At 30.7% G+C, this 17,153-nt stretch overlaps 1 protein-coding gene and 1 long non-coding RNA gene across 2 annotated transcripts in view; one reads left to right on the forward strand and one right to left on the reverse strand.

Moving 5' to 3' along the window:
• The window catches only part of LOC134692662 (H(+)/Cl(-) exchange transporter 6-like), a 56,871-nt gene that overhangs the window by 8,900 nt on the left and 30,818 nt on the right, over positions 1 to 17,153 (reverse strand). The window lies entirely within an intron of this gene.
• Positions 1,452 to 11,171, forward strand: LOC134692663 (uncharacterized). Its single transcript, XR_010102251.1, has 3 exons — positions 1,452 to 1,613; positions 8,712 to 8,876; positions 10,731 to 11,171. It is a non-coding gene; the product is annotated as an uncharacterized LOC134692663 (long non-coding RNA).

A 17,153-nucleotide genomic window follows, 5' to 3' on the forward strand; every position in this document is an offset into this window, starting at 1 on the left:
AAAACAATGCCAACATACATAGAAACAAAATATTTTTTATATATACGCCAGACGCGTGTTTCGTCTAAAGTGACGTTCGAATATAAAAACTTTAAAATGCCAAATAAAGTACGAAGTTGAAGAGCATTGAGGACCAAAAATTCCTAAAAATATTGCTAAATACAGCTGAGGTCATCAATCTATTCATGAGGTAGAACAGCCTTAGTATTTCAAAAAATCAAAATTGTATAAACCGTTGATTTATAATTTTGAACATACGATTTTAATAATCAAAAGCAAGCTGAATGTCTCTTAAAAGAAAACAAACAATTGTCTGTTGAAGTGTTGATTTAAACGATTACATTTTACAGAAACACAATGAAACGTTAGTTAGATTTACTGTATTGATGTATTTAAATTGATTATTTAAGCTATTGATAGAGAATTTCATTAGTAGCCAATATTTGTTTTAGTGACGGATCACAAATGTATATACTACGTATAAGGTATATATTTAGAATTGAACCAAACAAAAACACACGACCTAAAAAAATAGTAAAACTTAAAAAAAAAGAAAGCACACACTGAACAGCTAAGACTTGCTTTATTTGCCATTCATATATTTTATAAAAAGAAATTGTCACGTCCTTTTGCTACTGTTACAAGGAAATATATTGTTTTACATTGAACAAGAATGTGTCTAAAGTACACGGATGCCCCACTGGCACTATCATTTTCCATGTTCCATGGACCGTGAAATTGGGTCAAAAGTCTAATTTGGCTTTACATTTAGAAAGATCATATCATAAGCAACAAGTGTACTAACTTTCTAGTTGATTGGACTCCAGCTTCAACAAAAACTACCTTGACCAAAAACTTTAACCTGCGGACGAACGAACGAACGTACAGACGGACGAACGAACGGAGCCACAGACCAGAAAACATAATGCCCCTCTACTATCGTAGGTGGGGCATAAAAATGTATGAAGTTCAACTTTTAATTGACAAAAAAATATTTAAAAAATGAAGCAAAGAATATCTTTTGTAAATTTTAAAAGCAATGATATAAAACAGACTTTAAAAAAACAGTTAGATAGGTAATTTTTTCTGCATTTTCTGGATCTCAACAGATGAAAACATGAAATTAAATTTAAGTCCTAATTTGATGATTCCTCTGAGGAATTCACCGATTTGGTTTACATTTCATAAGAAAAACACAAATCGGAAACATATTTAATTTATTCCGTCTGTTTACGGCAATGTCGATACAGGTATATTTTTTTACGACATCAGAAATGGATTTTAGTATTAAGATTAAGTATTATTAGGAACAAAGCCAGAGTAATTTAATTATGATCGGCAATCTGATTAGTGGAATTATTGTTTGACAGGAAGACAAATGTCTAATTGATTTTTCGTATTGACAGAATATCCGCCTTTGCATCCACGTGATATATTTGTACGCCTCTATAAGATCTTTGTACAGCATTTAAACATCCACTTTAGAAAATAGTTCCACAGTTTTAGGCTTTCAAATTAATACAAAAAAATGAAAGGAATAATGTTGCTAACCGTTTGTTTTGTGTTAAAATGCCTTATATGCATGACAGAAGCAAATTGGTACGGAAAAAGAGGTAAATATGTAACTTATATTTTGAAAATACATTTAGAGTAATCCAGCAAAAAGTTTTATAAGGTCATTTTTTTTAAATTTCAAAATGAAAGTATCAAAAACCTTCGAAAACAAGCGAATAAAGAATAGTATTTTTTTTTATAAATTGCAATTAAAAGCTAAATACTGAAAACATCGTTTGAAATATAAATATAACAATATATTTACTTATGACAAAAACGCCGCGTAGGTTTTCTATAATAAAAGAAATTATTTCCGCTATATATTACCTGTATAGCAAAAAAGGCAAAATTTAAAAACAAAGTTTAAAAAGAAAAAGAATTAAAGGACTATAAATTTGGCAGCAATTAGCATTCACTCAATATGAAAATAGAAATAACGGACCAGTCGTTTGGTTAATTACGGACCGGATTGTATGAGTATTTAAGTTTTATTCGAATAATTATAACATCATGCGTAGTAACTCATAGCCGGTTCTCCGAACCAAAATTATATCACAATGACTTAACTGAAATCTAAATCGTAGTTTAACTCCTATCTTGCATTCGCTGATGTTATTTGACACGCCTTCATCGTATTTATCTTTTCATCTGTATGTGAAACTACGTACGTATGAAGTATATGAAGTATATGCATATTTGTAAACTATGAGAATATTTCACTAGTTGTTATTTTATCTGTAAATTTTATAAACGGGGATATACAATACATGCGAATGGGGTACAATTATTTACATTAAAATAAACTAGAAAGCAACTCAAAGAGAAAAACCTCATCAAAGAAACAAGGCTTGCTAAAACTAAGGCTTTTCTTATTCAAGGCATACCTCTGGGTCGATGCTACTGCTGGTGGACGTTTGGTCCCCGAGGGTATCACCAGCCCAGTAGTCAACACTTCGGTGTTGACATGAATATCAATACTGTGGTCATTTTAATAAATTTCCTGTTACACAACTTTGATTTTTCGAGAAAAAAAAATAAAGGTTTTCTTATCCCGACATAGATAACCTTAGCCGTATTTGGCACAACTTTTTGGAATTTTAGATCTTCAATGCTCTTCAACTTTGTACTTGCTTGGCTTTATAAATATTTCGCTATGAGCGTCACTGATGAGTCTTATGTACACGAAAAGCGCGTCTAGCATACTAAATTATAATCCTGGTAACTATTTAAACCACTGGGTCGATGCCACTGCTGCTGGACGTTTCGTCCCGAGAGGGGCACCAACCCAGTAGTCAACATTTTGGTGGTAGACATGAATATCAATAATATGGTAATTTTAATAAATTTCCTGTTTTCAAAACTGTAAATGTTTTGAAAAACTAAGGATGTTCTTATGTAGATGAAACGCGCGTTAGGCGTACTAAATTATAATCCTGGTACATTTGATAACTATTATATTCTTGTACACTAGATACGCGTTTCGTCGACACAAGACCAGAAATGTTACATGGTTTACACATTAAGATTAAAAGGCCAAATAGATATCAAAGGTACCAGGGTTATGTTTTGTTACGCCAGACGCGCGTTTTGTCTACATAAGACTCATCAGTCACGCTCAGATCAAACGTTAAAGAGCATCGAAAAATGCGGTCTTCTTATATAGACTAGTGACTATACCAAGTGCAGCTCTTATTTTTCTCATGTCAAAATAACCCTTCTTATGCTTAAATAGAAATTAAATTAGTAAATACAATTAAACACTTACAGTCTAAATAACGAAGATAATTAGTATAAATAACGAAGACAGAACAACTATTGCACACGTGGGAATTAAATGAATTGTTTATATCCTGATATTGACTGTATGTAGACATAGTACAGATATAATTCGTTGCTTAAATGGATCATACATTTTTACAAGAGTTAACAGCAATGGGATTTTATGAGTCCATGATCTCATTAAAAAACAATTAGATTAAAGAAATACAGTCCAGGTACAAGTCCTCATTAAAAATTTATTTCCCATGGGATAAACAATATATAAAACCAGCCAATTTCATCTCAAAGCAGCATTTTATTTGTTATTAAGTATTAAAAGGTTTATATTATGAACCTATAATATAATGAATGACAACGAATGTTGAATAATCTTTTTTTTTTTTAGTAATTACAGAACTCGTACACCTTTGCAAAGATGCAACTTCAATGATTGTTTTTTTTTGGCAAAAGTTTTGTGAACTGAAACTTTAATATAAAAACTTCATGCAATCGAGCATACAGAAGCAAGTGATTTCTTTCATTGTGTTTTTGACTAAATTTTTAGGTTTTAGATTTGTATTCAATTTTTCTAAAACTATGAAAGAAAGACAAAAGTCAGTACACTAAATCAAACCAAAAAATACTTAATCAAGTTTGATTTAAGCAAAGAAAGATTTAAATATTTTTTTTGTAGATTTAGATATGTTGCAGTGTTGTCTTCTTGTAGCTTTTGATATTTTACTATAATGTATGCCTTTTCAAGAGCGTTAATAAAGAGTTTGTTTCTTAGTGCAAATGTATGCTCCCGTATATAACGTAAATAAGACAATATCAATGCCGCTATGTATGATCAATCCGATAGATCGTCAGTCTTTAGAAGTCTTTCAAAAACGATGCATGAAACATTTGAACAATGTTGTATTGAAGAAAACATGAAAAATCCTGACGAAGAAAAGTTTTTTCATGCTATAATATTTAATCATCTATTCTGGTTTTAAAACAATATTACCGTTTGGTTTAAACATTATTCACATATAATGATACAAAAGTTATAGTAAGAAATAAGCTTTGAATAAGTTTTCAAAAACTGCGAGTATTCTTACATCGGTTCTTTTTATTGTTTTTTTTTACTTTTTGTAATATGCTGTGTGCCAATCGGATGATTCGCGTCATGATATTACTATTATATATATTACAAAGTAAATTGAGTTTATACCGAAGAAAATAAAAAAAATGAACCCTGCTAATACAGCTTTAACCAAATATAAATATACTTCCAAAGTAAGCTCTCGTTTGAGGACGTTTTAAATTGGTTAGATTCAAACAAGCTACCCTTTAGCAATAAATGTTTATAATGAAGATGTTTTATTGATAAAATTATGTTTCCTTCCATTCAAATTGATACCCATACTTCTTGAAGATACTTCACTATATTAAAATGAAAAATCAACTTCCTATCAAAGAATCTTTATAATACTCTGACATTTGTTTATTCTTGCATCAACATAAAAAAATAAAAAATTATATCTATTTTTTTGCTAAAATATATACTTTTCGGATGCACTAATCATTCTTAATGATTGTATGATTGCACTTCAAGTATTCCCTTATTCCTATGCATATTTGTTATAATGATTTGGCCTTGTGTGTATGTTTCTTTTTTTTTATCTACTAATGTATCACAACCGAAATGAATGACAGACGGACATATATACACAACTTAATGAATAATTGAACTTAAGATATTTGCGTTATTTCGCAATGTTTGCGTTGTAACGTAGGGAGAATATTAAACAAAAGTTGTGTTGCACTAATACGCTTCCATAATTTTATCCAGTATGGTTTTATTAATTTTATTGACATTCATTTCGTTTCCTTATGGGAAAAAACCCAGATACAAAACCCCGTTTTTTGCAAAAGTTTCAAACTGATTTGCATTAAACAAAGCTAGATATAGTTTTTTAATAGCCAATCAGGATTACGTGTTGAATTTCTTTTCTTAAAGATGAGCAACTCATATTTGTATCTTCGTTTTGTTTTAACATTCTATTTTGTCACAGAATAAGAGTCCAAAGGTGTCATTTACTTTAATTGTAGCTTTATATATATTTTTTTAAATTTTATTTCGTGGAGGTATTAGATAATCTGCGAAAATCTTATTCCTAACATTTCAGACTGAAACGAGATGTGCATGAACAATTGAATATTAAATTGTCCTCTGCTGAGAACGTTGCTTTTTTGTTTCGATTGGCTAATATATTGAAAGTTTATCAGCTAGCTCCACATATTCATACACATTAATGTGTTTAACGAGCTGTTTATGAGGCGAAAAGAGTAATCTATATATAAACACGGGACTATCACGGTCAATAGAAATATATTGCTCAACAAATCTTCAACAGGCTATAAAACAAATCCAATATCTGGTAATCATCATTTAAAGAAAATAAGAAAATACAATAAGGTTTATAATCAATCAAATAAAAAGGAGAAGATATTCATCGGAGTTTGATAACTATTTTAATTAACCTAAGTTTGGTAAAGTTAAAACACATTGCTATGATGTATAACGGCAACAGTGGTATACCGCTGTTCGAAAGTCATAAATCGATTGTAAAAAACAAATCCGGGTTACAAACTAAACGTTATGTATTTCGTGGTATTATTCACACATTATCATTTTATGAAGTGTTATCCCCATTTATTTCAAAAGCTATAAGAGTGAATTTCAAGATGAAAACTGCAATAAAGTCACTGTTTGTTTTGCTTTGAACTCTAGAACCTGATTTCTCATGTACACATAATATAAACTAAATTTATCTATGATGTTCTAAAAATATAACACATTTGATGTACCCTAGTCGCTTATATTGAAATAAACAGATTAATAAAACTTTCTACTCGTTTAATCATGTCTGAAATATTTACCCTTATAGTTTAAAATGAGTAAAATCATTGATGCATAAAAACAACTTAAGTGTCATTACTACAGTCGATTAAGCAAATTTCAATTAAGAAATTATTGTAAAAGTGAGTTATGTTGTTTAAGAGCTAAAAGTACATTTGCCATCCATTAAAACTATGTTAAATTAAATTTCATACTCGTTACGCTCATCAGCTGGCATTGCAGGGAGCAAAAGTTTTAAAATAGTATTCATATTATATGCCATTGATCATTTTGACAATTAGAAATGAAATAATTTCCACAACATGAAACTTATTTATTCAAATATCTCATGCCATGATATTGATAAATCTATCAATCTGTTTAGTCATTTTAAGAATTTGGTTCACCAGCCCAGTAGTCAGCACTTCGGTGTTGACATGAATATCAATTATAATGTCACCTTTACAAATTATCTGTGTGCAAAAGTATGAATTATTCAAAATTCTAAGGATTGTTTTATCCCAGCTTAAACCGTAGCGGTATTTGGCACAACATTTTATGGAATTCTGGTTCCTCAATGCTCTTCAACTTTATCCTTGTTTGGCTTTCTACATTTTAAGATGTGATCGTCAGCGATGAGTCTTATGTAGAGAAAACCGCGTGTCTGGCGTATCAAATCACAAGAATGATATTTTTGATAACTATTAGCACGAAACGGGCAATGAAAATTATTTCATTTTTTTTTATCATTGCTCACTGAAGAAGGTTCATGCTCACGAACAAGGCATCAAGTTTAAAGATTAAAGGCAATATAAAAAAAATACCAATTCCAAGGATAATTCAAAAATGAAAGTTCGTAATCAAATTGCAAAATCAAAAGCTCAAATAAACATAACGAATGGATAATAAAAACGAGGATTTGAGATATCGTCAAACAAAATACATTTATAGATAAACACAAATATCGAGTACATGTCAACCGAAAAATTTACGACAAATGCAACTTAGGTCATCTTTCTGTTATCCTTATCGGCTATTCAATTGACTGCACAACTACTCATGCTATCTTTTAACACCCGCCTCCCCGCCCTAATCTCAGTTTCAAAGGGGATTTTACTTTTAATGAATACATATTTGAGTAAATTCATTATTATACACAAAAGCAGGATAAAATAATCATCTTCTTAATTATCTATGTAGTCACTTGTTGAATAATTCGGAATTTCAAAGTCAATCAAACTATCTAAGTGATTTAACTTTTGGATATAACGTATAACAAAATTACATTAATTACTTTTAATCACGCTTATTCTTTTAAAAAATAGGATGCATTCCTTTTTATTACCATCGAAAGTCGCGCAGTTTGTAAATCTTATCGCCCTTACATGCAAGAAACTTTAGAATACATCAAATATGGCCATTTAAAAGTGATGGTTGTATCAGCAATTTAAAATGATTGCTAGATAAATACGACTATTTTAAAAGGCAAAAACACAAAAATACTGAACTCCGAGGAAAATTAAAAAACGGAATCCCTTATCAAATGGCAAAATCAAAAGATCACAAATCAAACGAAAGGATAACAACTTTCATATTCATGAAAAGGTACAGGCATTTTCAAATTCTGATTGAACCTGGTTATATAGCGCTAAACCTCTCACTTGTATGTCAGTCGCATCAAATGCCATTATAATCACAAGGATACGTTAACAAAACAGATATGATAGGTAAAATAGTCAACATATGGGTACAGTGCACTAGTAGTTTTCAACATTGTTCTAACTTCATATACTTGTGAAATATGTACATGCAAAATATAACAGTATATTCAGAATGACTACACAAATTGACATAATATTGCATGATGAATAATTCAAAGGATCGTCAATAAAGCATTATATCTATGACATATTTTTAAAATGTTTTTAATTAGACATTTGGTTACATTCTTTATTGTCAAATAAGATTACTGATGTGTTTGTACTTAGTTTGGCTTTTAAAATGGTATGATTCAAGCGTCACTGATGAGGCGTTTGAAAACGAAATGCGCGTCTGGCGTACATATGTAAACCTATTTTCTTTGATTTGTTTTGTATAAACTAGGTCTACCTTTTAAGGATTTAAAATTGATACTATAAGTTAAAAGAGCATAAGTTAAGGAACAAAACAAGCTACAATTATTGATAGGTCGTGGAGCTTCTTTTTCTTGAAAAGGTTGACTATGACTTAACTTTGCATTGGTATAATTGCGGTCTCAAATAAAAAGAAAAAATCTAGAATCTACTTGAAGTTGGTAAATGACTTTTTTCAAGAGCGATTGGAGTCTTATGTGAAAATATGTGGCAAAATATTTAACCCTATAAAGAAGGGAAAAACAAGAAGTCCGAAAATATGACACAAATTCTGAAACTTCATGTAAGTACATACCTAATATATACAATAACCTTGTGTTATATACCTCTTAATCAAGTCTCAACTATCATATTAACACTTTAAACTGTTTCTTTTTCAGACGATTCTCAACTTATTAGTCGAATATTGTCTAACAGACAGCCGCTTACAAGAGAAGACGACAGCGAGGTTATATCAAAATTGGAAAATTTATTAAAAGACTTGAAAGAAAAACGAAATGTATTTCCAGAGAATAACGCCCTTTTCAAGAAAAGGAAATGAAATGGTACTGTTAATATCCTTAATGAGTTTCAGTTTTTTTTTTACAATACATCTAATTGAAAGAATGGACAGAATGCATAGGGTTGCCATCTCCTGCTAAATTTACATCATAAGATTACATAGTAACATCAAATTGTTCATGTTAAATCTAACTTCCGGGAAAAAACGGATATGACGTCAGATGAATCACATTACGAATGCGGGGATAATAAGAGAGTTGAAGTTTCTCTGGTTAAATTTCGTATGCTTGCCAATCAGTAAACTATCTAACAGAGTCTAAATGACATGAATTTTAACAACTTTATACCACCGTATAGCCTTCAACAATGAGAAAATCCTATACCGTGAAGACAGCTATAAAGTACCAGACATTACCAATTTTCTTTCAGAAATCGATAAAAAATAATTGAAATGAACCAAATACAGAAATATTAATTACAACAACAATTTCATGTATTTGAAAACATTCTGATTAAAAATTATTATTAGAAGAGAATAGAGAAGAAGTTTGAGCATAATTGGTCAGGCATATTTTAAGATACTCAGCTTTCGAAGTGGACAGTGGAAGGTGACGCCAAATTCTATAAGTGGAATATGCCTGGGACTATATCAAATTATATCAAATTTTACGACAATCTTACACGAGAAAGCAAATAGATAGTGACAACTTACTAATAAAACAAACACCTTCGAGCAACCAATAACTTATGATGATTTCTTATTATGTAGGATGATATTAAAATTAATATGAAATGCTTATTTAATTATGACCCGACGTCATAATGACATTGACAAGGCCAGGCTATTTTTGTCAAAACGCCAGAACTTTTTTCATAGAAGGAAAACGATAATTCGTCGTCTTTCAGTAATTCAGAAATACTCGAAGTTTTGACAAGAATCTTTAATTTGCGACTTCCGTCAATATAATTAAGACACAAAGTGACATACACTTGTGAAACGATTAGGAGAAAAGGAAAAACTGAACAAAAAAGATAAACCTTTACAAATATCAGTATAGACCATGACAACAATCATTCCCCAACGGATAACATTTTAATTTGTCTAAGCCTTTTAACTATCATGAATTGCGAAATACTTTTTGTCTAATTTTGCTTTTGCTAGACAATAAGTGTGACGATACATAAATCTCCAATTTTATACGAACGGGTGATGGTTTTATGACTAAAGCAAAGAAGCATATATTTCACCGAGACAATCGTTTTGAAACCTAAAAAAAAAGATTTGAAGAGAGAGCGTTTTCATATTTCAGACTATCTGTTTACTGACAGTTAAACCTAAGTGGTCCCAGCTTGATCCCCTTTTTCGCACCCTACGGTTATCCTCAGAAATAAATATAAATGGACAACTATTTCATGTCAAAGCACTACTTTAAATGGTTTTGTGCTGAAAATATGGAATATTCCTTCAAATGCGTATGAGAACGTAAGACTTCCTGGAAATTAGAAAGTACCAGGACGGGTAATTCAGATCTAAATAAATGGCAACACGACCCATCATTGTTTTTATTTCATCAATGTTTTCAGACAAGTTTACTCTACAATTAGCAATAGTTATTCAGCCTTCATTTGATACCAAAACCTTTTGACAACAAACAAAAATTTACATCAGTAGGCCCTATGTCACTTTGGCTGTCATTGTTTTAGCGATGTAGTTGAAATGCTCATATTAACATTTGATGCCTTTTGCCTTTTGAGACACACCACTTATTACCAACATATGACTTTTGAGCACATCTTCAGTGCGAGAGACGCAATATATAGAATTAGAATTAATATAACATTTGATATCGGAACAAATCGTATAACATATAAAGTAACTGTTTTTCCTATATTTTCAGATTAAAGAAAACGCAGCCCGCCTTAATGGAGCTCATGTATATTGTTTGTACATTTCCGAAAACTTTACATTTTGTAATTAACTTTCATGCAATGTAGTAATATATATGCTCATTTTAAATTATTGTGGAAATATGTATTTTTAGGGGGAAAAAACTCAAGTATGGTTTTCTAATTTCACAATATAAACAAAACTAATGAGTTAATCAATTAACCTTTTTACTGATCATATGGATATGGAAGAAAAAAATATGTATGGAAGTAAAAATCATGTAAAGGTACGACAATAAAATGTTTCTTCAATTAATACGTTTTAGAATTTCTCGAATTACTTTTACACAAAAATGTTTCGGCATATTTTGCATCCAAATGTCATTTCAATGTGCACGTACTTTTTTCCAAAGCAAGAACAGATGCTTTGATAATAAAAAATATCATATTTCTTTCCGATCTTTATTTGTATTCAGTTCAATATCACATAAAGGTCAAATGATGTCGTTGCAACACTAGTTTTAATTTGTAAACTTACAAATTACAATCAAAATAATCAATTAAACAGATGACTGTGCAGACTTAAAAATTTAGAAAAACATTTGTCTAATTTTTGTAGTGTCTGTATTCATGATATATTCCACCAAAGCCATATTAAAAATAATTTATGGATGTCTGAAATGGAATTCACTTAAATATACATGCATGTTGTTTAAATTAAGGAGGTGCGTTATGATTGTCAATAAGACTTATATCATCCGTAGATAAAATAAAGTACATATAATCAATTATATGCCACCATTAAGCCGTCATCATTAGATAAGAACCCATTTCGTAAAGGCCGCGACATAAAATTTGTAACAATTAAAAAGAGAAAACTAATGTCCTGATGTATCACAAAACAATTATCGAAATATCAAACAAATGTTAGTCAGGTATACTGCTGAATATCCGATGAGGCTCCTAGATTTGGAAAGATACAAAAAAAAAATAAGATAAGTTAAATGTGTTTGTGAGCCTCCAACTTTCTTAACCTGGAACAGCACCACAAGTGAACGTACTTAGAAAATTTAAGGGATATGACTTGATCGGTACAGCAAAAAACCCAAAACAAATTGAAAAAATCAGCTAATAAAAAGACAAAAGATATAACATGTACAGAGTGATTATCTTAGAGTATTTTTGTTAAGTATTTAATTGCAAACGTTGTGTTCCCTTTGAGAAACCAGGTCAATTTAGCTAAAACTGTTCAAGCTCTATTGCAAATACTCAGTTTTTTAACTGAAAAAAGAGGTAAAAAGACAAGGAAATTGTTGGTAATAAATCCAGTGGCGTTTATTAATCGTACTGTAATTTTAAACAACAATCGTACATTTTAAAAGTATTCTTTGTTAAATATAGACAACAGTAGTTTATCGATGTGCATATCTCAATGATTGCTCGATATGATACTAATCAAGGTAGAAAACAAAGTCTCAAAGACTCGAATGAACCCCCAAAAAAGCGAAATCATTTGCGTCGACAGGGTAAGGAACGTCTGGAATTGTCTGAAACAAGTGAGAGGTTGAGCTATCTATTCAACCCGGTTTTATCCAGCATTTTGTACATATGAAATGCCTATACCAAGTCAGGTGTATGTTAGTTGATATCCGTTTAATGTGCTTTTCGTATTGGATGTTTTTTGGAGTTCGCATTTTTTTTTTATTATTTACTTTTCAATGTAAAATATATCGAAAAAATTTGCATTGCTGTTTCACAGATATTTAAAAAAAAACCCGTAAATTTATGCTGCTTAATGATTTCCAAAAAATATCAGGAAAAATAAATTCACTTAATTTATCCATTCATAAGAAAATGTCTGTACTAAGTCAGGAATATGACAGTGTTTGTCCATTCATTTGATGTTTTTTGGTTTTGCCGTTTGATTAGGGACTTTCGGTTTTGAATGTTCCTTAGAGTTCAGTATTTTCTGATTTTTACTTTTTTCCACTGATTGTTAGTTTTCAACATAGTTCATATAATGATACCAGTCTCAGAAATCTGCTAATTTTTAACAACTTAGTTTAAGAGCACGCCATTGTCATAGGATGTTTTAATATCAAATAAAAGTTAATTTTGTTCCGGTTCAATATTTTAAGGAAAGGATTTAACATTTCTTTTTTAAATATATGTTAGATGTTGCAATTTTTTTTTTAACAATTTGAAAAAAAATATCGTCGCTCATTTTGTATATTCAAGTGAGGCTATGCATTTGCATAAAGTGATTACTATTTGATTTTAACTAGTGACTTTAATTTAAAAATGTTAATGAATGTTGTATATCAAATGATGTTTTTGTTATTTGTTTTGGGATTGTTGCTTATATATACGGAGAATTGGCATGTTATACATATAGCATGCCTTTTACATATTAAATTAATTACTGCACGAAGGTGTACCTTTGATTATATTTAATGTATCAGTTATTATAACGTGGTTATATATTTTTTGTTATATAAATGGGCGGTGACACTAAGTCAAAGGTTTAGTCATGACCAACAAAACTGTACGTTGCTTAAATATTTCATTCAAATGGTAACGTGATTACTATGTCTCATTTTCAAAAAATAAAAAAATGCATCAGATGTCAAAAGGATATGCAATTCAGATTTGCAGGTACAGTACACGTAAATGGATTATTGCCGTGGGATTCACTTAGAAATTTATAGAAGCTTACGAATAAAACAAAAGAGCTCACAATGGGGAAACATCCTATCATTAATCTTTCTTTTTTTTCCAACAAACTCTCACTATCAATGTGTAGTTGTAACTCAAGATATTGAGCGGATCAAACTGTTTATATGGTATGAGTGCAAATGAGACAACTCTCTTTCCAAGTAAAATATTTGTAATAGTAAACCATTATATGTCAAAGTACTGTCTTCAACACGGAGCTTTGGCTCACAGCAAACATCAAGCTATAAAGGGCCCCATAAATTTATTAGTGATAAACCATTCAAACTGGAATATGTTTATTTCAGTTCTTTCAATATTAAAAGAAGACCCCTAATATGAGAAACACTTGTGTATATGCGAGTCTGGCGTATATATAAAATTTAGTCCTGGTATCTATGACGAGTTTATTTACAACCACTGGGTCAATGCCACTGCTGGTGGAGATTTTTTTTCCCGAGGGTATCACAAGCCCAGTAGTCAGCACTGTTTGTACTGACATCAATTATCATTGATATTGTTATATATATAAATTAACTGTTTACCAAAATTTTTTAATTTTTTGAAATACTAAGGCTTTACTCACTCAGGCATAGATTACCTTAGCTGTATTTGGCCAAACTTTTAGGAATTTTGGTCCTCAATGCTCTTCAACATCGTACTTTATTTGACGTTTTTAACTTTTTTAGATTCGAGCGTCACTGATGAGTCTTTTGTAAACGAAACGCCCGTCTGGCGTATATATAAAATTTAGTCCTGGTATCTATGATGAGTTTATTTAAAAAGATGTTGTTTGTTTTTACACTATTGCAGGATAGACAACTTTAAAGAATGGTGATCACAGCCGGTTATGGTTAATTCCGTTTACCTTTATTTAGCATGTCAAATTTTCAATCACTTTAATGTTTGATGTATTTGACTTCCGAACTAGCGATCTCCACCGTGTTGAAGGATTTTACAGAAACACGTATCTGGTGTGTTTATATCATGACATGTTTCGGTTATTGGCAATTGCAAAATGAAGTCTTAACTCTACCAACCAATACTATTTAAATGTGGCATATCCGGCGATAATGATGTCAAAGGCATCATATGAATGTTGACATTAAAAGTGAGGCAGTGAAGATTCGAATAGTATACGAATGAGATTAGTCTTCCTAGAAACTCTGAAATCCGGATAAGTTTGATACTTTGATGTACTGTTATTTATGTCCTATATGTATCTCATATCTGTGATACAGGTATTTTCATATATTTTACTGTGGCTTCCTTTTGCTTTCAAACATATGATTTTTTTTATAAAATTTTCTAATGTAGCTTTTTAAACTATATGTAATCTAATCATAAAATAAAAGTATGTAGTTATCAAAGGTACCAGGATTATAATTTAGTACTCCAGACGCGCGTTTCATCTACAATAGACTCATCAGTGACGCCCATATCAAAATATTTTTTATGCCAAATAAGTAAAAAGTTAAAGAGCATTGAGGATCCAAAATTCCAAAAAGTTGTGCCAAAAACGGCTAAGGTAATCTATGCCTGGGATAAGAAAATCCTTAGTTTTTCGAAAATTTCAAATTTCGTAAACAGGAAATTTGAAAAAAAAACCAAAACATTGTTGATATTCATGTCAACACCGAAGTGTTGGCTACTGGGCTAGTGATACCCTCGTTTAATAGCGGAGAAACATTTCTAATGGCACTATATAGATAAAACCAGAGAATTCCGAATATCTTACAAAATTTATAAATGAGGAGAGAGAACATCCTGAAAAAGGCACTACATCAAGTAATGTAGAATCATTTTAAATATCAATACTGGTATCTTCCAGACAAATGTCTATTTTACATATATATGCTTTGTCATTTTGTTTATATAAATTCAGTTATTGCTATGAAGTTATTTATAGGACGTCAGTGATGGAAATGAGGTGGCGTGGGTACCACTCCCTCTTTGTGTATATGTTCATTATAAGATAACGTAAGCTGATGATGACTAAAAAATAAATGCAATAAATATGAGTAATTGCGAAAGGTATATGTTTCACATAACTATCAAATCTGATATGCTATTGCACTTGAAATTTAATATAGAAAATAATTATTTTTGGCAAATAAATTCCATTTTTGTATCAACTATCGCTTTTAGCTGATTGTATTACACTGTTCTTTGATTTACTGTAAAATAAACTATGATCTTACTTCATTAATGTACTATCATTTTCCCATTCTGTTAATTGAAAATATCATATTCATCCTCTTTACAAAATGTTCCTACTTCTGAGTGTCAGGATACTAGAGATAGAAGATGTTTTGGTTAAAGCACACACCTTCACACCTTTTTTTGCTGTAGGGTTTTATAAATAAACATTCGCAGTTATTTTGTTTTAAATACCTCTATTTTGTTTTATTACAATTTTGAATTCAATTTTCATTACGGTTCAGTTAATTTGATTTGGTACTTTGAATATTCGGATGAATTGTTTCAAAATTGTCAACATGAAGTCAGAGTGATTTCGAACTTGAAATATTGTACATATCACGTGTCTATCACTTGCGACCATGTGGTGTCTTAGCTTTGTATTCACCAGGTGTTTGGAAAATGAGTGATGCACATGGTTAAAAAATTAAGCATAAGCACTCAAGGTTAATTCAAAAAGTAAGGTAGAACGCGATTAGCAATTAAAGCTAATAGAAAGTTATAAATTAATAAATTGGAATAAAATCAAGGAATTAAATTTTCTCAACTTACTGAGATCAGAACAGATAAAAACAAGAATGTGTCCCTAGATCACGGATGCCCAACTCGCACTATCATTTTCTATGTTCAGTGGACCGTGCATATGGGTCAAAACTCTAATTTGGCATTAAAACTAGAATGTTATCATAGGGAACATGTGTACTAAATTTCAAGTTCATTGGACTTCAAATTCATTAAAAACTACCTCGACCAAAAACTTTAAACTGAAGCACCAAGACGGCCGAACGAACGGACGCACAGACCAGAATTTATAATGTCTAAAAATTGGAATTAAAAGCTCACGATGCCTTTTTATAAAGCGTTACAAAGGCTTCGATGAAAAGGTCATTTTAAGATATAGTCATTTTTACCCAATATAAATTTTAGAATGCTGTGGTAAATACGTTCTTAATTCATCATCCTGACGTCAATCTGTTATATATTTTCCCATTTATTATGAAGCTCATTTTTGCAAAAAAAAATGAATGAACTTGTTTAAAATTAGTCTTATCCCCAGTGATCCCTATCAACGTTTCTATATTTCAAGTGGTTTAGTGGAGGCCTTGCAAAGTTATTAAATATAAGAAGATGTGGTATATGTAACAATTATGAACCACATCAACAAATAACAACAACTGAACATCAGGTACCTTACGACTAAGAACAGGTGCAAACAAATGCATCTAGCAACAACCTCCCCTTACCTTATACAACAGTATAATATCACAACATAGAAAGACACACTATAATATATCATTTAAAATGGCTTTTCTCAATCAAAAGACTGTTAAACACAAACAAGTGAACATACACTGAACAACTAAATTTGAAACAATATAAAGACGTAACTAATAAAATAAGGTGTGAGATGTAACCGATATGAAAGACAACCAACACCTTGGACAACATGCCGTCAAGAAATAGTGTACACTAGTAAATGAAAATAATTTTGTTGTTAGGTGTACAGTAATGGAATACGGATT

Source organism: Mytilus trossulus, chromosome 12 (assembly GCF_036588685.1).
Source record: "Mytilus trossulus isolate FHL-02 chromosome 12, PNRI_Mtr1.1.1.hap1, whole genome shotgun sequence".
NCBI lineage: Eukaryota > Metazoa > Mollusca > Bivalvia > Mytilida > Mytilidae > Mytilus > Mytilus trossulus.